Source organism: Telopea speciosissima, chromosome 6 (genome assembly GCF_018873765.1).
Source record: "Telopea speciosissima isolate NSW1024214 ecotype Mountain lineage chromosome 6, Tspe_v1, whole genome shotgun sequence".
NCBI lineage: Eukaryota > Viridiplantae > Streptophyta > Magnoliopsida > Proteales > Proteaceae > Telopea > Telopea speciosissima.
Window position 1 is genome coordinate 30,145,799 of NC_057921.1, and position 27,047 is coordinate 30,172,845.

At 40.4% G+C, this 27,047-nt stretch overlaps 2 long non-coding RNA genes across 3 annotated transcripts; one reads left to right on the forward strand and one right to left on the reverse strand.

Annotated features, from left to right (window-relative positions):
* Nucleotides 1-13,171, reverse strand: LOC122664035. Of its 2 annotated transcripts, XR_006333270.1 has the most exons (3): nucleotides 13,086-13,171; nucleotides 12,023-12,162; nucleotides 1-11 (listed from the first exon to the last, which is right to left on the reverse strand). It is a non-coding gene; the product is annotated as an uncharacterized LOC122664035 (long non-coding RNA). The 2 variants fall into 2 exon arrangements; XR_006333269.1 differs by lacking the exon at nucleotides 1-11 and having other exon boundaries at nucleotides 11,860-12,162.
* Nucleotides 11,833-26,769, forward strand: LOC122664036. Its single transcript, XR_006333271.1, has 3 exons — nucleotides 11,833-11,932; nucleotides 25,186-25,189; nucleotides 26,759-26,769. It is a non-coding gene; the product is annotated as an uncharacterized LOC122664036 (long non-coding RNA).
* The last annotated feature ends 278 nt before the right edge of the window (nucleotides 26,770-27,047 follow it).

Consider the following 27,047-nt stretch of genomic DNA (forward strand, 5'->3'; position numbering starts at 1 on the left):
ATTAGTTTATTCTTAATAGTTTAACCCTTGAGATTTAATGTAGGAGGGAAAATTTTTATAATCCATGAACAGGTGCTTGGGTTTTGGAATTGGTCATTCAACCTGTACATTGGGGAGTTCATAAAAATATTAGTTAATAAGTCAATTCTTGGAAATCTTTTCCATGTTGTGGAATTTGTTTAAATCAAAATCTCTATTATAGTGTAGTATGCATGTCCTTGAATTCATTTTTAGCCACTCTTTGAATATAATAATAATGCATGTTGCATTCCACCCCTAGATATTTCGTTTTAGTTTGTGTCTTCTCTAGAATTTGTTACATGTCTTAGGCTCCACTTATTCCAATGGCAAATATTTTGTGGGAATTGCTTAAAATGCAACACCAGTAGGACTCTACAAAGTAAAAATGATATACAAAATAATACTGCAATATTTCTTTCTACCTTATTAGTAGCAAAGTCCTATCAAATAGGAGATATATATAAGAAAATGTCTGCAATAGAAGGATTTTTAGATACTTTAAGAGATTCTTCTTTAAGCTAGACAAATGCAGGAACCTTCTTGAAATGCTTTAGGCATCTTGAGCCACCAACTCTTCTTATCCCTGCATTCAATGAGCACAACAGGCCCAAGCAAATATTAGCAATGTTTCACATGCTAATCATATTCAACTAAAGGAAACTCTGTACATCCTTAGTCCTCCCAAAAGGTTTAAACACAAACGCCAATATTGGCACAGTGCTTTCAACCCTGGAATATTTACCATTCTGTATACCGATCCCTTTAACCTGTATTCCTTGTATGTTAGGGTTCTGTTTTGAGGTAGAGAAATAGCATATTAGTATTCCCTGTATGTCAGGGTTTTGTTTTGAGGTAGAGAAATAGCATATCATGTTTCTTCTATGGCCTTCGAATGAAGAAAAATGTTTCTGATTTTGGATGAGTTGAGAAAACCACAACCAACAAGTGATGGACCCTCAAAGGTCAATCCTTATTATTGTAGGATAGGTTCTTTCGATGTTGAGAGCTTTGTAAGAAAGGTAAAGATGTGAAAGAATTGAGTAGATACTAGAGGGGTTAAGGATTTTATTTGTCTTGAAAATTAAGCATGCCATATAATGCAGTGATCCACATTGAAATGGTGCTTTCCTGATCCTATAATGGGTGGTCGTTTTTATCGTATGATTTATGTTCGGAACATTCCTTGTGATAAGTTAGACCATAAAATTAAAGACATATTTGGCGAGGTTTTAGTTTGATATTGTCTAGCATTCTTCTTGGAATGTGACATTAAACTTCATTATTATTGAGTGATATTTTGCAGAGTACTCATCTTTTTCTGTGTAGCAATTAAGTTTGGCGTAGAATGTTATACACTCATCCTGTTGTTCCTAGGGTGTTGTCCTGCAACACATTTATTGACATTGAATGCTCCTATTGGTGGGTGTTATGCAACCTGATCAGATTGTGATAAGGAGGTCTCTGCTAATAGTTAAGCAGTGGAAGGGTATCTGATGCCGATGTTATGATAGATTGATAGTTAATGGTTCTTAATGTTATATTACGAAGTATAAATTATTGAAAGGTAGAGTATGCACTTCAAATTTTAGAAGCAAGCAAATAAGAGATATGAAGAGTGAAGATGGTCTCAAAATTTATATGAGCTAATGTGTATATCTAATATTATATTCTATATACATGTATTCCTTTTCCATGTACAAAGTGAAATCCTAAGGCAATTCCCTAGAATAAAAAAAATGTGGGTGCTTACGGAAGACAAAGTGTGTTACTGGTTGAGGATATTGAGGAGGGTGACTCTAGTATTGATCAAACTTCAATGATAGTGATGGGTCATCCCTCATTTAGAACGAGCATGACGTGAAGCTTTAGGATGGAAAGGAGAGGTATGCTAAAGCAAGTAGGAAGTGAGACATGCTATTTATATGTATTTGCTTTATTCTATGACTTTTAGCATTGATTAGCAAAGGCAGTGGATTGGATATCAAAAAAACTTGAATACAACCCTATTGAACTTAAAGCCCTATCCTTAGCTTGGTCCATGGTGAGCCATGAGATGGTGGAAAGGAAATTCTAATTGCCTGCTTAGTATGTGACATCCATATTCCATAACCACAATAAACATCTATTTCTACTTGGAAGGAAAGTGTAAATGCCACGTCTGGCTCTCCTTTTTGGGTATTAATTTTTCATTGATAAGGCTCTGAATATAATACACATGGTTGGGGTTCGAATCTCTAGATGTCTGTTTAAATTATTCAAGTACGCACAGTGAACCATTTGTAGAGGAGACAAGGTCGTGTATCTCGTGTGTGTAGTTCTTATTTTTTTCATTTACTATATAAATTGCAGCACATTGGGCATCAAGATGATGGTCAACTTGTTGTTTAGGCTTCATAACATATAATTTGAGCAGTAATAATACATTTTAACCAATGTAGCATTTTAATTTAGCTGATGTATGGTTTTGAAACTTCTCCCCTTTTTACAATAACTATAGGGATGAGAGCTTGGTGCTTCCATATCCTATTGCATTAGTTTATAAAATTTCAGAATTTTTTCCTCTTCCTGCTGTCTTTTTCTTTCTTTCCTTTTTGTCTTTGTGAACACATGGTTGGTTCATTATATCTTACTGTTTATGCTGTGAGACCCCATTTTATGATATTTGAGTTATCAAGCTACCACAAGATCGCCTTGTAGCTATTAAGTTTGGTGTAGAATGTTATACACTCATCCTTCTCTTCCTAGAGTGTTATTCTGCAACACATTTATTGACATTGAATGCTCCTGTTGATGGGTGTTATGCAGCTTGATTGGATTGTGATAAGGAGTTCTCCACTGATAGCTAAGCAGTGAAAGGCTTGCCATTCCTACGGCAATGTCCCTCACTCAGTCGTCAGTCCATCCTCTTTGCGAAACACTGACGATTAAACCAAGGTAGACTAGGACGATGCACTGAGGCAGCAATGCGGCAAGGAAGAAAACTGAAAACCGCGGCAACGAAGGAAAGTAAGAATTGAGGCACTGAGGCAGCACCGCGGCAGGGAAGCATAGCTACTGCTTCTCGAAAATTCAGTAGCTAATCCAAGGTAGGCGAGGCGGCAGCAGCACTGCTTGGAAGAAAACTTAACGGGTTAAACAAAGGTAACATCCACACCTTCTATGGATACTGCACTCTTCCAGATTCTGTTTTCAAATAATGTTTCTGCTGAGTAGTTGATCGAGTCCTACTTCGAGTAGGATTACACTTTTAAGACCTGAAACCCTGAATTCGGTACATGCTATTGTATGTTCTGTTGGTTCTGAAATTAATAGTGTATACTGATCTCCTATTGGGTTTATAAATTTTGCAGTCTGTTCTTTAATCTGAGTTTTTTTAGTTGACTGATTTCCCCCTTTCCAAGTGTCACTAGGAATCCTTTATATTACATTGCAACTTGTAAAAGAGCTGTCATCAGCTGATCTTTGTGATCTATTTGGATTTTTAGGATCCCATCTTCTTCATCCACAACTAATTAACACTCTCTCATATATACTGTCAGTTTGTCAAGCAAGGAATGGTTCCCATTGATTAACCATCATGAATGAAACTATTCCCCTTCTTTGGTTATAGAGGGATTTCATATAACTCGTCCAATTAGTTTGGTTCTCTATTTGATTTTATCCCTATTATGTGGCTTCATATATTGATTAGTCTCTATTTGCTTGTATTTTATTTCATTGAGTTCTAAGGGCTAGATTCATCTTATGTTCTATTTGTTTCCTGAAAACCAAAGTCAATTTGATTGGTTGATTAGTTCATAATGTCATTTGTTTAAGTTCAACTTAACAGCTGAAGTTTCATTGTTGGCTGTTGATACCCACCATTCAGACTTCCCTCTTTCTTTTTCTTTTTCATGTTTTACATAGTGAACAATCATTGGGAAGCTTACTTGTTTTTTTTTTTGGGTAAGGGGAAGTTTACTTGATACTTTATAGGTTATGATAGTCTATATATTAAAATATTGAATTTCTTGGTTTGACTTGTGTCTTGGTAGGGAAAGATAGATTGACGGGTTTGGCTGTTGAGGCAGCAAAGAGAGCTCTTCAAATGGCTCAAGTCAATGCTGATGACGTAGACTTTATCCTGCTGTGCAGATCTACTCCGGACGATCTTTTTGGCAGTGCTCCTCAGGTACATCCACATGATTTAGGAATCTTGAAATGCTAAAGTTAAAGTAATCATCTTTGTAAGAAGAGGCAATTATAACTGTACTGTGGCTACAAAACATGTTTTCATTGGATTATGAGTGAAGGGCTAAGTACTTTATAAGAGTAATATTTCATTATTAGTATAACGAAGTGTGATGCTAGGTGATAAGGATCCAATTAAAACTCTATTTCTTGTTAGTTCATAAATTTTATTTTCTCTGTGTTATGCCATGCTTAGCTTAACATTGTGTTTCATTTATCATTCTTTGATATAGCTAAAGAGGAATAAGTTAGTTTATATAGTTGAGACCAAAGAGACATTCATTTCTAACCTATTCTTATACTTAGTTGACCATCCATACTTGTGATATTGTTTGTCTAATCATTAACAAGTATTTGTGTTGGATCTCATACTACCTAATGTGCTTCATGTTTCTGTACCAGAGCATTCATTGTAACTTACCATCTTATGACAGTTCTAGAGATATACCATCAATTATTAGATTACAATCCCCTCAAGTGTGTTAAGGCATCAGTTAGACCTGAGCATCTTAAACTCATAATTCTTTTTAAATGATTTGTGATGAATTTTGAATTTGTGCATTAAAGGACACGCTGTTTCAGTTTATTGATTTGGATAATTACTTGCTCAAGTCCTTGTTTCTGCGTATTGCTTATAAATGGGTCAAATTTGAGTTATTTGGACTATTGATCGCTTAATCTTTGTTTCAGTCCATTGCTTTTTAAATGTATCAGACTTTAACATGACTTGGATATATTTACTTAAGTCTCTTATTTCATCCAATCTTTGTGGATGTACTTCGAATCTGAAATGGGTAGGGTATTTGGTGAGGTATATCTCTGTTTTATATATGAATTTGGTTTGGATATAAAAATAGGTGACATGATGAATCTATTATCTTTGAAACAGGTTAATGGATGGAATATAGAAATAATATTTTTTTTAAAAAAATTCATTTAGCGGCATTTTTTGACAAACGCCGCTTAAAGTATAAACTCAATACCTATACTGGCACCTTTTAAATGCCGTTGTAATACAATTTTCCTGGCGTTTATTGAAACACGCCGCAAAAGAATAGAAATTCAATACCTATCACGACACTTAAAAAACGCCGTTGTAATACATTTTCCCTGGCATTTATTATGAAACGCCGCAAAAAAAAGTACATACACAGACACACCAAAAACACGCCGTTGTACAAAAATGGCGGTACCTTTGCCGATATTTCAACGGCACAAATTATAAATGCCGTTATATCTTATGGTGGCATTTTTTAGACTTATAGCGGCGTTTAAAAACGCCATCGTAGGCCCAATTTCTTGTAGTGTTGGGGTCATGGCCTTGATGGTCACGATCGTGGTGTCTCCTATACTGGACGGTTTTGGTGCAATAGTTTCCATTGCACCAATCAATGACAGATTGATGCTACTTCCATAATCAACCTGGTAATCTTAATACCCAACCTTTTCCCTATCCCACTTTTCAACACCCACCTACCGTTCACTATACTTATCCCACCTATCCACCATCTACCTTCTCTTATGGCCACCATAACCCCCCTCTTTTACCAACACCCCACTCCTCCACTGCCCTAACTTGGTACCCTAACATCGGAGCTTCTCATCATGTGACTCTCGACATTCAATCCCTCTCCCAATATGATGAGTATACTGGTATGGATTAATTACACGTTGGCAATGGTAAGGGTTTACCAAATTCACACATAGGTTATTCCACTCTTCCTTCTTCTTCTCGCTCTTTTCATTTATATAATGTGCTACATGTTCCCTCTATCTCTAAACCCCTTCTTTCTGTTCAACAATTTTCTAAGGATAATAATGCTTATTTTGAGTTTTACCCTTCTCACTTTCTTGTGAAGGGTCAGGTAATCAAGTCAACTCTGCTATCCGGATCGAGTAAAGGAGGTCTCTATGTGCTTCATCCTTCATCCTTGCCGACCGCTAATATTGCTGTTTGATCCTCCATTAATGTTTGGCATAGTCGTCTAGGACACCTGCATGAGTGATTGCTATGTTATATGCTTGCTTCTAATAATGTACCTTATTTTTCCCATCTTAATAATATTTGTATGCCTTGTCAATTAGGCAAAGCCAGCCACCTTACTTTACCTGTTACTCATAGTCGTAGTTAATTTCCTTTTGATTTAATTAATAGTGATGTGTGGCGATCTTCTCCTACCCCCTCTTTAGCTGGATATCGATTTTATGTTACTTTTGTGGATGATAACACTAAAATTATTTGGTTTTATCCCCTTGTGCGTAAATCGGATGTTTTCTCAACGTTTTCCCAATTTCAGGCTCTTGTGGAACGTCATTTTAATAGAAACATCAAGTCCATTCAAACTGATTGGGATGGGGAGTTTTGCACTCTACTCACATTCTTTACTAAAATTGGTATGTCTCACCGGATTTTTGTGCATCACACCCATGAGAAATAAGAAGCGGTTAAATGCCGTCATAGGCATATTGTTGAAACCGGTCTCTCCCTTTTTGCTTATGGGTCTCTTCCCCGTCATTACTAGACCTAAGCTTTTGAAACTGCGGTCTATTTAATTAATAGAATGCCTTCGGTTGTCTCTACCGGGGTCTCCCCCTTCCAACTTCTTTATCATAAAATACCTGATTACAAATTTCTTATAGTTTTTGGTTTCTTGTGTTTTCCTTATTTACGCCTGTATAACAAGCATAAAATGGACGTTCGCTCAATGCCATGTGTTTTTCTTGGCTATAGCCCCTCTCACATTGCCTATTGTTGTCTTCACATTCCTTCTAATCGTATTTTCATCGCTAGACATGTTCATTATGATGAGAATTCTTTTCCTTTTTCTACTAACATTTTGGGTCCTGCTCCACCTTCTTCCCCCATTGCATCCTCTCCATGGGTTATTACTCCCATTCGGATCCCCCTTACCATGGTTTGCCCTTACCAGTGCCAACACATATTACCCCTTTACCAGATGTGCCCATCCTTGCACCCGCCACCCCACAGACCTCCCCTACACCGTCTCCACCCATACCAATGGCCTCCCCACCATCACCGCCTAGGCAAACTCACCTCCTGAGTGACATGTATACTGCCACCACCATTGCTAACCCGACGCCCTCTGCCTCTCCACAACTGCCTTCTCAATCTTTACAGCTTCACCGACGCCCTCATGCTATAGTTGTTACTAATGATACCTCTCAGCCTACCTGTTTTTCGCAGGCTAATAAGGCCCCTGAGTGGCGTGTTGCCATGGCAGAGGAGTTCAATGCTTTGCTTCGTAATTGGACTTGGTCCTTGGTTCCGCGAACACGAAACATGAATTTAATTGGATGCAAATGGGTGTATCACATCTAAAGGAAGCTGATGGGTCCCTTGAGCGCTATAAAGCACGCCTCGTTGCTAAGGGCTTTCATCAACAACATGGTCTTGATTATGGCGAGACTTTCAGCCTTGCCATTAAGCCCACAACCATTCACTGCGTTCTCTCCATCGCAGTCTCCCAGGGTTGGTCTATTCGCCAATTAGACATCAGTAATGCATTTCTTCATGGGCGGTTGGAAGAAGAAGTTTATATGTCCAATTGCCAGGGTTCATTGACTCCAATAATCCGAATCATCTGTGCCGCCTTCGTCGTTCTATTTATGGCCTTAAATAAGCGCCCAAGGCCTGGTTCTATCGCCTATTTGATTTTCTAATTTCTCTCGGCTTCCATGGTTCCAAGACTAACACCTATCTTTTTATTCGCAATAAAGGGGCTCATGTCAGCTACATTTTGATATATGTGGATGACATTTTGGTTACCGACAGTGACCCATCTATGGTCTCTTCCCTATTGCAGCAGCTTTTTGGCGAGTTTTCCATCAAAGATCCTAGTGATTTGCATTTTTTCCTTGGTGTTCAGGCCACCCGTCATTCCAAGGGGCTTCATCTCTCTCAATCTCGTTATATTTTTGATTTGCTAAATCACGTTGGCATGATTGATTGCAAACCAGTGCAGACCCCTATGGCTACGACTCAGGTGCCATGTCTGTTTTGACAAATCCAATTTTGCATTTTGCTCTCAATCAATTGTCGGTTCTCCTCCAACATTACCTTACCAACTGTACCATGGGCTGCTGCACCAAATACAGTACCACATCCCCCCCTCTTCCACCAAATCCACCACTCCCCACCCCCCATCACCTCCCAACAATCCATATTCCCCCCTCCTACCCACCCCATTACCCTCTCCTTCACCATCACCTGCACCATTACCCACACCATTACACGCTCCTTCACCATCACCCGTACCACTATCTCTCTCAACCTCCTCCGACTCCACTCCACCACCTAAAACACACTCTCTCCATTCCCTTTACCAGCCCCCATCCACCATAGCCGATCCATCCACCACATCCGCACCCTCAACATTACCCGCTCCACCAACCCCAGCCGTACCTCCAACCTTGGCCGATCCACCAATGACCCCTACCCGCACTCACCCTATGACCCTTTGCCGCCACCCTCCCACTGCCCTCAACACCACCTCTTCACCTCTCTTACCTAAACCCACTTGCTTTACACAAGCAAACAAGGTACCCGAATGGCGTAGTGCCACGACCACTGAGTTCAATGCGCTTTGGCATAATCACACTTGGACAGTGGTTCCCCCACCCTCATGGTAACATTGTTGGTTGCAAGTGGATATACAAAGTCAAAAGGAAGGCCGATGGCACACTGGACCGATACAAGGCCCGCCTAGTGGCTAAAAGATTTCGCTAGCTACAGGGCCTAGACTACACAGAAACATTTAGCCCTGTGGTGAAGCCCACTACTATACGCACAATGCTATCTTTAGCTTTATCTCATGACTGGACCGCCAACTCAATGTCCAAAATGCATTCTTGCATGACATCCTTAATGAAGAAGTTTTTATGTCCCAGCCACCTGGGTTTGAAAACAAATCTCACACAAATTATGTTTGTCACCTACACAAGTCCCTGTATGGCCCCAAACAGGCACCCCGGGCATGGTTCAGTCGTCTCTCTCGGTTCCTCCTTCAGTCAGGGTTTGCTGCTTCCAAAACAGACCCCTCACTTTTTATTTATTGCCACGGAGCTGTTACTACCTATGTGTTGATTTATGTGGATCAAGTAACCACTTTGATCCAATAGCTGGGAACATCCTTCTCCATCAAAGATTTGGGACCCCTGCACTTCTTATTGGGAGTAGAGGTAGTTCGTACTGCAGGGGGAACACTTCTCTCCCAATCCCGCAACATAAAAGATCTCCTTCAACAGGCAGGAATGGCGGATTGCAAACCCATTTTGATACCCATGGCTACCACTACACGTCTATCGGTTACAGGGGGTGAACCTATGAATGATCCGACCCAGTACCTGTCAATTGTGGGGGCTCTTCAGTATATAACTTTGACTAGACCTGATGTTGCTTATTCTGTGAACCAAGCCTATCCATTTATGCATGCCCCTACAGATCAACATTGGACACATGTCAAGTGCATTTTGTGCTACCTTGAGCACACCCAGTCTCATGGCATATTTATTACTCGATCCACCAACATTGCCCTACAAGCATTTATAGATGCCGATTAGGCAGGAAGTGGTGATGATCCAAAATCTACTGGGGGATATGTTGTTTTTCTTGGCCCAAATATCATCTCTTGGACTTCAAAGAAACAAAAAATAGTGGCCTGGTCTTCCACAGAGGCTGAATACAAAGCCCTAGCTGATGCATCTGCAGAACTCATGTGGCTAACCTCTCTTTTTGGTGAACTAGGCATGCCTCTCCACAAACCGCCAATTCTATGTTGTGATAATATTGGAGCCACGTATTTATTGGCCAATCCCGTGTTTCACGTCCACATGAAACACGTGGAAATTGACTTCCATTTCATGCGCGGTAAGGTGGCCACGAAAGCTCTCTAGGTCCAATTCATCTCTAGCAAGGACCAGCTCATCGATATATTTACTAAAGGCCTATCCAGTGCACGGTTTATCTTTCTTCGCGACAAGCTGAAGATACAGGAACTGCCACCTTTAGCTTGAGGGGTGTATCAACATACACTGTGCACAGTCAGCTCCAAACGGTCACAGTTCTCCATGTTTGGATTATTGTTTTTGAATTTGAATCAACTCACCAACCACCTGATCTTGTATCAATCTCACCAATCATCTTACCTTGTATATATTGATTGAGTAATCAATCAATCCTCTCAATATTTTCCTTGTATAGGTGGTTACCATTCTTTACATTTTGTATTCTATCCTTGTAAGACATTCATTATAAATAGAACACTATCCGCATAATGGAGCATAGGCTGGATTATTATTTTGATACCAATCAAGGTGTTTGCAGGTGATGACGACTGAGGTGCTGGTGGGACTGAGTTTATCATCGGCCCCAAAGCTCCAGTCGTCGTTTAATCTTCACCAACTCTCTCCTATCGCTAGACGAAGACTCACTTGCCGCTCTAGCAGATCCTTCCAGATCTGTTAGAAAGTAGGCTGTGGCAGCGATTCTAGTGGTCTTCTTGCTATCAATCGAAGGTCCACTTGTTGATCCAACAGATCTTTGTTGATCTGGCAAGTCTATTTGAAAGTAGGCTGTAGCAGTGTGTTAGGACGCATGGGCCTGTTCGGCATGTATGAGGCCTCCTCTATTGGCACGTATGTGCATGCGCTTAAAATTAGTTGTGCCTACAGCCTATTATCTAGAGAAGTGGTTGTGATCCAACCCCTAGTTTGGATGACCTAGTCAATGGCATGTGAGACCGGGTAAATTTCCACTCCTTGGTTTTGGATACCGTATATCCATACCTTGCATTTATCATGTTCTCTATCTGTTTAATGTATTTTGTTTTCCTTTGCTTGGTGTGGGCGCGCATAAACGGATAGCCTTCTATCTACCAAAAAAAATTCTAAAAAATTCAATTTTGGGTATTGACTTTTAAGAGAAAAAAAAATATCTATAGAAAATATGAAAAAGGAAAGATCTGTGTCCACTGTGCAGTTCTAGGATGATAAGGTTGGTTCCTATCAAGAAAAACAGAGGCTCTGGTTGGTGAATTGTTACCCATCCATTTCTAATCATCATTTCATGATTAAACCTCTGCAAATTACAAAATTCATGTAATGGAAAATTCAACATTTTATTAGATAAAAAAAGTGGACTTGATTGATCTTTATATACAACTTGCAGTTTAGTTGGGGTTTCCTAGAAATCAGAAAGAGTTAAAGAAAGGCAAAATTTGAAACTTTCTAACCTGCACAGCAATTGGAAATGACAAGAAGGTGCCAACAATCATTGTACTTAAATCAAAGAGGTCAACCCATGAGTTACATCTTCATTTCCAAGTCTTTCTCTATCTTTCTTGATTAATTGTTGTTGAACAGCACCCAACCTCTGCTCTGGCTCCTAGGAGAGTTACATCTTCATTACCTACATAGGAATTGAGCTGGGTTGTTCTTCCAAGAGGCAATGAAGTAATAATCTAAAGAAACCCCTTCATTCTCTATGTCCTTCTCTTAGAATACAACACAAGGAGCTACCTCTTCCTCAGTAGCTGTCTCTTTCTTACTTAAAGAACAACTTGGTGATCTTACTATGTCATCCTCTTGTAATTGCATCAAGCGTCTAACCAGTCTGTCTAGTGCTTCTTTCATCCACCAATGTTGACACAGTTCTCTAGCCTCAGTCACAATCACCTATAATTAAAAATCAAACCACCAAGAATTACATTTTAACTTCAGTTTCCATTGATGCAAATCTGAGGTTCATTAAAACTATACTTACCCATTTCCTTTGCCGATGGTTCTTCTCAGACCATTGATCAAGTTGTTCTTTAACAAGTAAAGGGAACATGACACACCTTCATAGATTGTGTTATATCTTTGTCTCCTGAAACCCCATTCACCTAGTTTATTCTGCAAGAAATTTAAGTTACAAACTTCAATTCCAGATGCCCCCAAATTAATAAACCAGAATCTACAAACCAAGGAATCTAAAAATGATTAAATTTTCTAAAAGAACTTTTAATGTAATTCCAGATGGATGTCAATCCAACTAAAACCAGAACCAGAATCTGCTTGGGTATAATGCAATTGGTTAGGGCAGAATGGAGGATTAGATGAACTGAGGGTTAGGGTTAATGGAGTTAGGGTTTGATGGTACGGATAGGAGAAGAAGGGTTAGGGGATTGGGATGAAAGCTTACTTGTGTTGGATGGATCCTTGGACTGAGAACAGATCTGAGTAACTAATCTTTGAACCTTCACACAATCGGCAGCAACAAACTTGACAAACTTGAATGCACTCGAAGGAGAGAAAACAGTGAACTAGTGAAGGCTATCTCAGCCTCACCTTCACAGCCTATCTCAGGACAGTGGAATGCATTAAAGCAATAATCTTCTTCATTAAATCGTGGGGGGCTCAATGGAGCTCTTTACATTATATAGCCTTCAAGGCTGGACATAAAATAAATCCTAACTATGACTAGGACTCAAAATAGAAATAGGAATGCCAACTAGGACTAGGACTCAAAATAGGAATGCTAACTAGGACTTAGGACTTCTAATTAGGATTCAGATTTGCACTAGGAATCCTAATTAGATTACAACTCAATAAAAATAAAACATAGGACTTCTAATTAGGATTCAGATTTGCACTAGGAATCCTAATTAGATTACAACTCAATAAAAATAAAACAAATACTAAAAATCCCCACGATTGTTGCTAGTGTAGGGATTCATCCCTACACCTACCCGATGGTTACTTAGGCTGGTGTAGGGAAGAATCCCTACACCTGCGGCTGGTTTTAGACAGCCAGTTTACATCAACTTTAAACTGACCTGAACTTTGCCTCTTACACCAGCTTCTTCCTCTGACTCTCTCAAAGCTGCCTCTTCAATTGACTTATCCGATTCGGAACCTCCCTGATGAATTGATAGATAGAGATGATATCATGAGCAAAATTGTTCCAGAAAGTTCAATTCAAGCTCTGGTTTTTCTTGTAATTAGAGGAAGAATTTGGTACCTTAGGGAACAACATGGCATTGTTGGGTCTGTTGAAGCCTCGATTACAACATCAACATCGTGAATCTCTTCTCTTGCTGCTATGTCATTCCTTGACTTGCTTATGATCTTCTTCTGATCTAAAATCACAGGAGCAACTTCTTGTATAAATACTTCTTTGCCCTCATTTGTTTTGAGAAAATTTACATGTAGTGTTATATACGTATTTTTTAATTGCTGCATGCAGTACATCCATGATTCACAAAGGAATTTTGAAGGGAATCATTTTCACGAAGATATGGCTCCAAATGTCTTATTTTCAATCTAGAACTATGAAAATCCATTTGAATAGAGTTCATATAATACCTCAATCATACATTCAAAAGAGTTGTAAAGTAAGGGTTGCTCTAAATGTTCTTAACTGTTCATTGTAAAATCTACTTTCATCTTGTATATGATTTTCTAGTTTAGTTCAACTCTTTTTTCTTCTTTCCTTTTGCCTTTGTAGATCTTCATTTCCTGTGTTTCTCCATTATTTGGTTTCTCTCTCTCTCTCTCTCTCTCTCCAAAAAAAAAAAACACACACACAAACTCTCTCTCTCTCTCAAAAAAAAACAAAAAAACACACATATATAGCTCAAGCAGAAATTCCATGGATTAATTACTGATTTCTATCATTCCAGTTGCTAAAATGGAAATTATCCAATAAAATGTGTCAATTAAAGATCCTGCCAGTTGATGCATGTTAATTGACTGCATTTGTTTCTGTAGTAGTTGGCATCAGTGATAGCAGGATAGTGATGTTGTTGGTCCATTTGCTTTGTTGTACTTCTCTATTTCCTTGATCCTTTCTAGGCTCTCTATGGCTTTTTTTAATTTCGGCAACCAAATTTTGGAAGGACCCATCAATGGATGGAGGGTTTGGATTTTCAATCTAATTTGTGACCGTGTGGGTGGTGGATTTTCTACTGGTCTAGTTGGGTTCCAGCAAACAGTATGGTTCTTTGGGGCTAGAGATTGGTGTTTCAGTTGGGATGTTGTTAAAATTGGTCGTTTCCTTAAGCAACTAAAGGATGAACATCTAACTTTTATCTTTCCTAGTTGATTACATTCTCCATTGTTATTCTCTATTATTTCATTATTTCCTCAAAATTTTGTACTTGGGGTGACTAGGTGTTAGCATCATTGTAGCTATCATACTTTATGCTCTTCAATTTCTAGATTCCCCAAAAATCTAATGGCAATTTATCTTTCAATGATGGTACACCCTTTTTTATTTTTAACTATTTTTTACTTTGAGAATAATCCTTTGTTATCTATATTTGTGTTACAGGTACTTGCTACCTATAGTAGTCACGATGAGTCAACACTACAAGGGAATCACTCTTCTTTAGCGAGTCTTAATGCTTCTTCATCTCAACAAGGTAAATTGATATACAATTTATGGTTTTGTCATCTATATTTATTAAATGATTGTTAACTGATAATTTTATTAATATTGATTAAAGGAAATATCCCTCAAACTCAAAATTTAGTCAATAAAGAAGGTAGTAAGATCATTGCAGAGTTCCCTAATAGTATAAAGCTTGGGAGACACGGACCCAGTCAAGACCCGAGCAAGGAGCATTCAACTACTAGTCGAGTCTAGTATTTTTTTTTTTGGGCATACAATATAAATTGTTGGAGTTGTGTTTTATAGGATAAGATTGTTAATTTATCAAGTATTTTGAATTTAAGTGATTTGAATTCAAATAAAAACAGAGTAGCTTTCGGTGGAAGAGGAAGTATGTGGCGGGGAGTGGTGGTAAGTGATGATGACTCTCTCTCAGGTGATGATCAACAAGGGGGTTTGGAAGGTGATTCGGATGCCAGGATGTTGGAAGGGAAGGGTGGTGATTGTTTGCAAGAAATAAGTACCGCAAGCGTATAGGTCAATCGTAGCTGTAGGTCGAACATAAGGAGATGTATGCCACTCTATTTTACTCACTTAAAAGCAACGCAGAGTGAACCAAATTAATTAAATTGTTGGATTAAACTACCGATAATTAAACTAATGAATCCTAACTCACAAGCATCTTCGTCCTAACACACATCCATCTAACGAAATTACATCTAACCAATTGAATTGGCGTCCTAACACACAATCATCTAGCCTATCAAAACTAACGTGGATTGAAGGATTAAATAACCACATCCACACACCACAACCACACAAAAACAAAGGAAAATAAATCTAAATGGTCAAAGAAGTAAAATCGAAGGTGCTTGAACCGAACTGAAATTGCTTGTTTTTCTCTACCACACTTGAGATGCTCTTACCAAATCTAAAAAAAATAAAACAAAATTAATTAAATCAAAAGCTTAACATAATGCATGATGATGATATTATATAAAAAATAAAATTTCATAAGCATGGAAGAATTAGAGAGGTAGAGAATGAGAATAAAAACTAAAAAAAGTGAAGAATTAAAGTCCTACTAGAATGGAGGGAATAGAGAGGATGAGAGTGAGATAAAAATAAAAATAATGGAAGAATTAAGAAGTTAAGAAGAAGAAAATAAAAATAAAAATAAGAATTAATATTCCCTTCTACTAAACTTGTGATTGTATGAAGTGATTAGGCATTGAATGGATGTAGTTGTTGAAGTTTGAAAAACTTGAATGAACCTTGCATGGCTTTCTCTTCCAACTCTCTAAATCTTCTCACAAGAATTTGAAACTTAGACTAGAAAGCTTTAAAACTAGAACTAGAATTAGGAGATTACAACCATATTGAAGACAATAATTGAAATTAAAACTTGCATAAACTTATTACAGCCATTGAATTAAACTCATCAATCAAAATAGAAACTAGAATATTGCAAATTAGGAGAAGAAGAAGAAAATATCATTAAAATCTAAACTAAAACTGAACTAGAATTCACCTTCTACAACCTAAAACACTTGGGGTATTTATAGGAGGAGGAGAAGATGAGAGGAGAGTGAGAGGGCTCCACGGTTTTGGGAGGCTCTCTCCTTCTAAAACCGTAGAGGGTTGGAGAGAATCCTCCCAAAAAAATATTTGATTCTCTTCTCCTTCTTCCTTTACATTGTTTGAATCCCAAGAAAAAAAGGAAAAATAAAAAGTAAGAGATACACAAAACTTAGCTCTCTAAACCTGCTATTTTCTAAAAAGTAGATTTTTTAATTTAATTCTTGTGCTTCCTTTTCATTGCAGGTGTCTTCTCCAAGTAATGTGATCAAGGCATCTCCAATCTTTGACTTTTCAACCTTCCAAGGATGAGAGAATATTCTCCACAAGATATCTATCCTTAGTTAAATTCTATAAATACCCTTGGAAAGTTGGAGGAGAGAGAGAGTGATGACTAGAATTTCACTCAACAATTAAATAAATCCCATTGTTGTCCTTCACAAAATCGTGGAGCATGTGTGCTCCCTAGAAAAAATGTGGAGGGTTGGGTCTTCAAAAATTGTGGAAGCTTGTGGGTCCCTTATGTGTGGATGACAGCTCTTCTCTCTCTTCAAGATTTGAAAATCACAGAAAGGGTCCTGTACTTGTCGTAAATCTTAGTCCTTGATTAGAAATATCTTCTTTAATGTCAAAAGTACCATTGGGAAGTGGCAAACAGGCTTGGGCTTGCATTCCAGCTCATATGTGACCCGTTATTCTTTCCTAGCCTGAAAAGAATAATTGCTTGCATGGAGGCCTAAACGAACGCATACTTGAATTCCGTCACATTCATCTTGCTCAAAATTTAGTCCTCTTTACAGCCATGAGAAGAAAAATGGTGACTTTACATGTAGATTCGGATATGCAGTCCCCGATAGCCCAAAATAGTATAAAATAACCAAAAACTTGAAAAGTATAGGAAAGCACCTGAGTAACTCTGTTCAATGTGGTAAAGTGCATGCTTTATGCCCTAAGATTTCACACATAAATGTGTTCATCATACACAATCACATGTGAGCCTATCAAGTAGGGCCTGAACTTCTTTAATGCAAATACAACAGCTAAAAATTCTTTCTCAGTAGTGGTGTAATTAAGCTATGCATCATCTAGAGTCCTACTTGCATAATAAATGACATGGGGCAATTTATTAATTCTTTGCCCAAGAACAGCCCCTATAGAAAAATCAAAGGCATCACACAAGCTCGAATGGCACTGTCCATTTTGGAGCCTGAATAATGGGTGCTGAGGTCTACTCTCTTTTCAATTGCTCAAAACTTTTATGACACTCAGGGAAGAACTCAAATGGGCGGTCCTTTGCCAACAGGGTAGTTAGAGGTTTGGCTATCTTGCTAAAGTCCTTGATGAATCTTCTATAGAAACCAGTATGACCTAGAAAAGATCTATATCCTTCATACTCTTGGGTGGTGGTAAATTGACAATAAGGTCCACCTTAGGTCTATCAACCTGAATCCCTTCTTTGGACACAATGTAACTAAGAACTATGCCTTGCTTCACCATGAATTGGCATTTCTCCCAATTCAAGGCCAAGTTCTTTTCTATGCACCTTTTGAGAACCAAAGAAAGATGGTACATGTAATTAGAAAAAGTAGAGCCGTGAAAAGAAAAATCATCCATAAACATCTCTAGGAAGTGTTCTACCATATCAGAAAAGATACTCATCATGCACCTTTGAGATGTAGCAGGGGCATTGTAAAGCCCAAAAGGCATACGCCGGTAAGCAAAAGTTTCATAAGGGCATTTGAATGTGATCTTATATTGGTCCTCTAGAGCAATAGGGATTTGATTATAGCCTGTATATCCCTAAAAAAAACAAAAATATTCATGGCCAACTAGTCTCTCTAACATTTGATCAATAAAAGGCAAGGGGAAGTGATCCTTCCAAGTTGCCGCATTCAACTTCCTATAGTCAATGCACACTCTTCATCCCGTTTGGATACAGGTTGGAATCAGTTCATTATTTGCATTCTCAACTACAGTGACTCCTCCTTTTTTAGGCACCACCTGCACAGGACTCACCGATTGGCTATCAAAAATAGGATAAATTATGCTATAATCCAAGCACTTTAGGAACTCTTTCTTAATTGCCCCTTTCATCACAAGACTAGTCCTTCTTTGGGGTTCCCTAGAAGGCTTGGAACTCTCCATCAGATGTGTCAAACCTTGCCCCTGACAAGCTGGAATTTTGGTTTAAGGACAGGAACCCCTGATCAGGCAACCAGGATCACTGTAGAGCATCACTCCAGTGACATGGATCAATGAAGAAATCCTATGCATGTCCTCTTTTATACCTTTGAGAAGATGGACAGTGGACCCCTGCTCTTGCACAGCTCATAGCCTGATGTATGGTTTGAACCCCAGATAATCTCTCTCCTCCCTATAATGGTGGGACCCACCTCTAAAAAATCATGTAAAAACCCCTAATGGGCATGTGGGGACAATACCTTGACCTAGGGTCAAACCCCTGTGCTGATCCCCTTTGAATTCAGTTGCTGGAATTCTCTGGGCAATGGCATTGGGCAATGCAGCAAGGCCCAGAGACATCGCCCAGTGGCTGTTTTTGCACATTTTAATTATTATGAATGGGGGAACCACCCAACATGACCATGGGTACCTTCCACTGATAGAGGGGAGTCTGAGGGACCACCTCATACCCCTGGTTCAGTGTGGACCCCACCAGAGAACCCAAAACTAGTTAGAATCAGTTCAAAAATTGATTTTTAAAAAGGGGACTTTTGGCCAAACAGACCTTAGTGGTCTTGGGCCTATAAATAGGCATGACCTGAGCTCATTTAGAGCTCTTATTCTCTATTGAATCCGAAGGAGAGAAAGAGAGGAAAAAGGAGAGAAAGAGAAGGAGAAGAAGAGGGAAGAAGGAAGAAGAAGGGAGGAGGACCTGCTGCAGCCCTACAACTAGCTTGGATCCGAGTTCTCCCAGCCTTGTGCAGGTATAAAATACTCTTATATGCTATTGCTCCCTATCCCTCTCTTGTTTTCACTATGTTTTGCTCCCTGGGCAGCCTAGACTAGCTAGGGTTTGCCCAGTGTTGGTCCAGATCAACCATGCAGACCTTGTGCATGGAAGATCTGAGATCTTTATACATTTTTAGCATTTAGATGTGTTGTTTCTAGATGGCCCTATTGATCTGTGGTTTGGAACCCTAAGTACTGGCCAAGGCTGCACAACCCTAACCCTAGATGGATGCAGCTTTGAACCCTCTTGATTCATGTATTTTCTGTCACACCCCAAAGCACCCCCTAGGAGGATTAGGTAGGTGACCCGAATTGCGTAACGGCAATCCGCCAAATCCCATGGATCTAGAAGCAGTACTTACGATCATGGAACCATATCCACATCTTAACCATAAGTAAGATCAGATTAATGTAGGACGTCTACAATTCAAAAGTAAATGGAAGCATAGCGATACGGGAAATGATGATAATATATGCATAATAAGTCTTGTTTGATACATCTCCTGGGCACACACAACCCACAACAAAGAAACAAAAATTGATAAGCACATACGAAAATATATACAGGGCGAGTATTCTTAGCCCCAAAAAGAAAAAAAAACAAAAGTAAAAGCTACACGACCAAGTCAAAATGGGGATAACTCTAGAAAACCTAAAAGGAGTCCCCAGTCAAAACATCACATGCATGCTTCAATGGTCTTCATACGCAATGACCACCGAGAATGTACGCAGGATTGGAATGACCTCCGTCGGGGTCCACACCAACATCGTCATAACAACCAAAACTCTCCTCCTCGAGATAGCCCACCATGCCACAACGGCATCCACTTGCAAGATCATCAAAGAAGAAACATTGCATAACAGAGTGTGAGCCCCACTAAGCTCGTGAGCAAATAACATCAATCATACATGCACATGCAATCACAATTCACAAGTTATATGATTCTACATGATATGCAAGTCCAGATTTTATTGTTAGCCACCTGTCATTACAATTAAGTCGGGTCTGTGCCACTACAATCCCCAATGCATGTATCCCTGGTGCGGGCTTCTAACCCCTTCCCACGATACATCCATTGAGTTGTCGGAGAAGATTGGTCAGCCCCGACATTCGTTCACCAAGGTCAGCCTGACCAGCCCTCTGGGATTAACCTGGGGAAACAACCGTTTCTTCCCTCATTTTCTTTTCTGGCTTATAACCCATATGCACCATTCCGGTGTTCTTTCATTCATGCACCATTTCGGTGTTCTTTTATTCTTTTTTTTTTTCACTCCCTGATAATTGCCCCCACAGGTATCCAACACCTTAACCCCTGTTGGCATGGGTTCGTGGTACGAGTGATGAAACTCTAGCCCCATGTCTATACGGCATCGTATGAGTCAAGCGGTGTCAACTGTACCCTATAATACGGGCTACCACAGGCCCCATTTCCAAGCCGAGTACGGCATCTAATCTAACAATCACAATCATCATATAGAATTCACAGTGTTGATCAACAACAGTCATTAAACAATGATTTAAGTAACTTGAATTATAAGTAAATAGTACCGCATCCATGATTCAATTATTAGTAGCCAGCATCAAATCATAATTACATTTGCATATACGATAGTATTATTCACTCACCAGTACTTGGTTCTAGGTATTCAGTCACAAATTCAGTTCAGCAGTTGCCTGGTTGTTAACCTCAAGGACGGGATCAGGTCCTAGACACAAATCAAGCATTGTCTTATTCAGTTATCAGCTCTACACTGGTGGTCCTAGGGTTACCCTAATTTACTTAGTTGACCCGGGGTTTAGTTGTCTCATTTGGAAACACCGGCCTTGCACTGGGTCTTAGGTCATGGTCCAGCTCATGGGCCAGTGCCAGGGCACAGGGGCAAATTGGTCATTTGTAACACCAGCACCTGCCACTAGGTCAGAACATAGTCCCACTACAGTCTATGACATAATTACACTATTGTCCACTTTAGGTCAGTGATGTAGAATCAAACACAGTAATGCATAGTCACATGCAGGGCCCACTTAGGGTTCCAAATCATTCTTCATTTATGGACAGATGTGGGGGAAGGGTATTTTTATCATTTCCCACATCCCACTGTGTCTAGGGATCATTGCATGCAAGAAAGTACAGATCTTCCCTTCAATACAGTAAGATTCCATTCACTGGGTCTTGCACTGGGCCTTGCTGCATCACCCAGTGCCTGCAGAATAACCTTGGGCTGAGTTTCCAAGGTGGGGCCTGCAGGGCTGGGCCCACACTGGATCCTCTGCATATTTGGGGATCTGGGTAGCCCTTGCAATGATCTATCTCATGGTTCCATTGATTTTCCCATCAGGGTTCCAGTCAGCCTGTCTGTGGCTGCCCAAATAACCCAGGTGAATAGTGTTTAAGGTTTTGGCTAAGCTTGGGAGTTGATTTTAGCCACATGCAGGGCTGGAAATGCATGAATCTTGGTGGTTCAAGGCTGCAACCACCTAGGGTTGGGTCTCTGCAGCCTTGTCCAGCACCTAGGGTTCCAAATCAGGCTTCAAACAGGGCATCTGGTAGTGCAGCAGGGCACAACCAGAATTCGGCCCAGTGAACAACATATTAGAATTTTCTTTTTCAATAAAAATCTCAGATTCACCATGCACAAGGTCTGCATGGCTGGTATGGACTAAATCTGGGCATACCCAAGCTGTTCTGGGCTACCCAGGAAGCAAATACATAGAAAAACATAAAGGGGAAAGAGAATAGCAGGCATAAACAGGTATTTTTATACCTGAGGGAGCTTGACGAAGCTCGGTTCCAGCCTCTATGGGTGATGGCAGCAGCCTCCCCTCTTCCTTCCTTCTTCCTCCCGCTTCTTCTTCTTCTTTCTCTCCTTTCTCTCCTCTCCTTCCTCTCTCGGATTCAGATCTGTCAAGGGCTCTAAAATGAGCCCAAGGCCTCCTATTTATAAGCCAAGGCCAACTAAGGCCTTTTTGCCTTCAATCCCTCTTTTAAAAACTGATTTTTGGAACTGATTTTGTTCAGTTCTGGGTTCTCTGGTGGGGTCTGCAGTGAACCAGGGATATGAGGTGGTCCCTCAGAGTCCCCTCTATCACTGGAGGGTATCCATGGTCATATTGGGTGGTCCCCATAATTAAAATAATTAAATATGTGCAAAACCAACCACTGGTCGATGTCTCTAGGCCTTGCTGCATTGCCCAGTGAATTCCAGTAGCATGAATTCAAAGGGGGATTGCACAGGGGTTTGACCTGGGTTAGGGTATTGTCCCCACATGCCCACCATGGGTTTTTTTACATGATTTTTTAGAGGTGGGTCCCACCATTATAGGGAGGAGAGAGACTACCTGGGGTTCAAACCATACATCAGGATGTGAGCTGTGCAAGAGCAGGGATCCACTGTCCATCTTCTCACAGGTATAAAAGAGGACATGCACAGAGTTTCTTCATTGATCCATGTCACTGAAGTTATGCTCCACAGTGATCCTAGTTGCCTGATCAGGGGTTCCTGTCCTTAAACCAAAATTCCAACTTGTCAGGGGCAGGGTTTGACATTTTCAGCCATATATAAGGCTAGAACTGAAATCCAAGCCTAACCAAAACCCTGAATACTATTCATAAGGGCTACTTGGGCAGCCACAGTCAGCTTGACAGTGAGCCTGATGGAGAAAGCCTCTGGACCATGATGTAGACCATCACTGGGGCTACCTAATTCCCTAAACATGCAAAGGATCAGGTGTGAGCCCAACCACGCAAGCCCAACCTTGAAAACTCAGCCTGTATCAATTCTACAGGCACTGGGCGATGCACTGGGCAATGCAGACATCGCCCAGAGCCAGCGCCCAGTGAAGGAAATTTGGCTGGAATGATGGACAGACCTAGGGGATTTCACCCACATACCCCCTGGACACTGTGGGAAGGCTGGAAATTACCAAAAAGCCCTTCCTCACATCTGTCCTTATATGGAAATGATTTGGAACCCTAGTGGGCCCTGCTGGTGATTGAATCACTGCTGTTCTTGGTCCTACAGCACAGACATGCTGTGGACAACATTATGATTATGTTCTGACCTAAAGGTAGGTGCTGACACTGACAATGACCATTTTGCCCCTGTGCCACAAACACTGGCCCATGCGCTAGACCATGCACCTAAGGCCCGGTGTAAGGCTCAGTGACTCCAAGAGTGAACCAAATGAACCCTGGGTCAACCCAGTAAGATTAGGGTAACCCTAGGACTTCTAATGATAGACTGATAACTTAACATGGCAACTTTTGATTTACATCTAGGACTTGATCCTGTGCTCGGGGACAACAACCAGACAATTGCTGGAACTGAATTTGTGACTGAGTATCTAGATCCAAGTACTGGTGAGTGAACGATACTATCGTATGTGCAAATGTAATTATGATCTGATGCCGGCTATTAATAATTGAATCATGGATGTTGTGTTATTTACATATAATTCAAGTTACTCAAATCACTGCATAATAACTGTTGTTGATCAACACTGTAAGTTCTATATGATGATTGTGAATGTTAGACTAGATGCCGTACTTGGCTTGGAAATGGGGCCTGTGGTAGCCTGTATTATGGGGTACGGTTGACACCGCTTGACTCATACGATGCCATATAGACATGGGGCTAGAGTTTCATCACCCGTGCTACGCACCCTTGCCAGCAGGGGTTAAGGTGCTGGATACCTGTGGGGGCAATTATCAGGGAGAGAAAAAAAAAAAGAATAAAAGAACACCGGAATGGTGCATATGGGCTATAAGCCAGAAAAGAAAATGAGGGAAGAAACAGTTGTTTCCCCAGGTTAATCACAGAGGGCTAGTCGGGCCGACCTTGGTGAACGAATGCAGGGGCTGACCAGTCTTCTCTGACAACTCAATGGGTGTATCACGGGAAAGGATTAGAAGCCCACATCAGGGTTACATGTATTGGGGATTGTAGTGGCACAAACCCGACTTAGTTGTAATGATAGGTGGCTAATAATAAAATCTAGACTTACATATCATGCAGGATCATATAAATTGTGAATTGTGATTGCATGTGCATGCATGATTGATGTTATTTGCTCACGAGCTCAGTGGGGCTCACACTTTGTTATGCAATGTTTTCTTAGATGATCCTGCAGGTGGATGCCGCTGTGGCATGATGGGCTATCTCGAGGAGGAGAGTTTTGGTTGTTATGATGATGTTGGTGTGGACCCCGACGGAGGTCATACCGATCCTACGTACGTTCTCGGTGGTCATTGCGGATGAAGACCATTGAAGCGTGCATGTGATGTTTTGACTGGGGACTCCTTTTGGGTTTTCTGGAGTTATCCTTGTTCTGACTTGGTCGTGTAGCTTTTACTTTTGTTTTTCTTTTCTTGGGGCTGAGAATACTCGCCCTGTATATATTTGTGTATGTACTTATCAGCTTTTGTTTCTTTGTTGTGGGTTGTGTTTGCTCGGGAGATGTATCAAACAAGACTTTATATGTATATATTATCATCATTTCCTGTATCACTATGCTTCCATTTACTTTTGAATTGTAGACGTCCTGCATTACTTTGATCTTACTTATGGTTAAGATGTGGATATGGTCCCATGATCGTAAGCACTGCTTCTAGATCCATGGGATTTGGTGGATTACCTTTACGCAATTTGGGTCACCTACCCAATCCTCCTAGGGGTGGTTTGGGGTGTGACAGAGCTTGGTCTCAGAGCCTGAGGCTCTTCTTACGATTATGGGTTGCAGACTAGGACTAATAAGCTTTAAACAATAAAACATGCAAGAATTAAAAAAACCACAGGGGTGGTAGATGTAATTAAGTAAAAATGCAAGAATTTCATTAACTCGGTAATAGTTACAAAAGTTTGATTGCATAACTGCAATTCAACAAGTACATAAACTAAAAACAAAGAAAGAAAAAGTACATAAGCATAAAGAAAATAACAGTAGTGAAAACCACGTAGCACGAAAGTCCGGCATTGCAGGAATTACTCTGTAGGAGGCAAGTCGCTCGACGGAGGCTGAGTCTGGCGAGAGTCAACTCTGTAGAACCTATCCCAGAAATCTAGATGCTGCTCTACAGACCCCACCCTCGTCTCTAAGGAAGTGAAACCCTTATCCACTCTAGTTGCCAAGCTGGAGAGCTGAGTGCCAAGGCTTTGGAAATGTGCCATCATCTGAGACCACTCTGAAGGACCTAGAATCTGTGAGCTAGTGGCGCCAATCATCTCGTAAGTGGGTAAATCTATAAACTGAGTATCAAAGCCCTCGAGATCATCTGGACCTAACCCTTGCTCCTTTGTGTACATGCCCTGAGTGTCTACTCCAATATCTCCCTGCTCCTCTCCAATCTGACCCTCACCTTGTGCATCACCACCCTGCTCCTCGCCCTGCTGCATATCCTCAGCCATCGCCTGCTCCTCATCCACTACTGGATCTTCCCTAAGCACCATCATCTTCAAGATAGAAGTCTTATCTATAGGTCTGGATCGGACCCTGTCAATAAACTCGTCCTCCAATGGAACCCCAAAATATCGAAAGACCAAGGTAAGGAATCTCCCGTAGGGAAGGTTCCCATCAGCTGGGTTTTGAGCGTGATAAAGCATTAGCTGAAGCAATAAATAAGGGAGGTTGATGACTGGACCCCCTGACCAACTCCCAAGAGGCAGTAGGTAATGTATGCTCTCATCATGGAAATACTGCCCTTGTTTCCACCCTTAGGATAAATATTGTAGGTTACACACGTACTGATCACCCTAGCACTAGGTTTGTAGGCAGTCTCAGACTTAGGAGTGTTTCCTGAACCTGTCAAAGCCCTAAATACTATCCTCCTAGTCTCCAAAGAGAACATATCAGAAATGTCCATGCGGGGCTGGTAGTAGACCCTCTCGCCTGTGTCTGGTAAACTCAGGATCTCTGCTAGAAGGGTAGTGGTCAATCTGATATCCACTCCCTTTACCCTACTCAGAAGTGTGAAATCTTGTGCCCCGGATGGCATCAAGTTACAATAGAAGTACCGCACCAGGTTGGGATAATAAGGCACGGTAGGGGATAGCATCGATGCCCAGCCTAGGGCATTGAATTTGGCAAAGAGGCCATATTGGTGGAAGTCCTCTACTGGTACCACCCGACCATTTACTATCTTTACAGAGAAATTTTTCCATTATTTGGCATGCTCATACCTGGAGAAAAGATGGTGATCAAAATCTGGCTCCTCGGAAAATGAATCCTCTCTAGGAGATGATGGTGGAATCGAAGAATAAGAAGACTCCTCGGACTCGACCCGTAGCCTTTTTTGGGCTACCGATTTCCGAGTGGTACGGCGGCTTATAGACATTTTCTACAAGAAGTAAAAAAATATATATAACAAAAGTGGTTAGGTTAGGACAAGGAAAAGAGAAAACCTAATCTAGGAGTTGATTTAATAAAGTAAGTGATCAAAGAGGTAAATGTGGAGAAGAAACTTACCGAGACACGTGTAAGCTCGCACAAATTGCGGGGGTTTGTGAAGAATTTGTGTGAAATAGGCCCTACTACCCTCCAAGACTATTCCCTAAGTGTTTAGAAGAGGTTAGAAGAGAATGGAGTCAAAGTGGGCCATTCTCAGATTTAAAAACCCTGCACTCGATTCTCTGGGCGATGGCACTGGGCGATGTGGCAATGCCCAGAGACATCACCCAGTGATGGTAAATTTGCAGAATTACAGTATTTGCACATGAGGACCCTAGTTTTGGGCATAATAACCCCATAGGACATAAAACCAAGGATTGGAAATTTTTTTTTATTATTATTACTAAATAATAATAATATTATATTAATAAAATATAATAATAAATAATTAATGACCTAAGAACTTAGATTTCA